This window comes from Gopherus evgoodei, chromosome 14, assembly GCF_007399415.2.
Source record: "Gopherus evgoodei ecotype Sinaloan lineage chromosome 14, rGopEvg1_v1.p, whole genome shotgun sequence".
NCBI lineage: Eukaryota > Metazoa > Chordata > Testudines > Testudinidae > Gopherus > Gopherus evgoodei.
Window position 1 is genome coordinate 30,537,000 of NC_044335.1, and position 504 is coordinate 30,537,503.

The window sequence follows — 504 nt, forward strand, 5'->3', positions numbered from 1 at the left end:
CCCCAACCCCCACCAGCCCCATTGGGATAGCTGCCCCTTGTGCACCCCAACCCCCACCAGCCCCATTGGGATAGCTGCCCCCTGTGCACCCCAAACCCTACCAGCCCCATTGGGAGAGCTGCCCCCTGTGCACCCCAAACCCTACCAGCCCCATTGGGAGAGCTGCCGCCTGTGCACCCCAGCCCCCACCAGCCCCATTGGGAGCGCTGCCCCTTGTGCACCCCAAACCCTGCCAGCCCCATTGGGAGAGCTGCCCCCTGTGCACCCCAAACCCTGCCAGCCCCAGGGGAGAGCTGCCCCCTGTGCACCCCAACCCCCACCAGCCCCATTGGAAGAGCTGCTCCCTGTGCACTCCAAACCGTGCTAGCCCCAGGGGAGAGTTGCCCCTTGTGCACCTCAACTCCCACCAGCCCTGAGGGGAGCGCTGCCTCCAAGCCCTGCCTGCCCCCCAGGGTCAGTCTCCGCCCCTCTCACCCGCAGGCTCCGCCCCTCCCGTGGCTCATG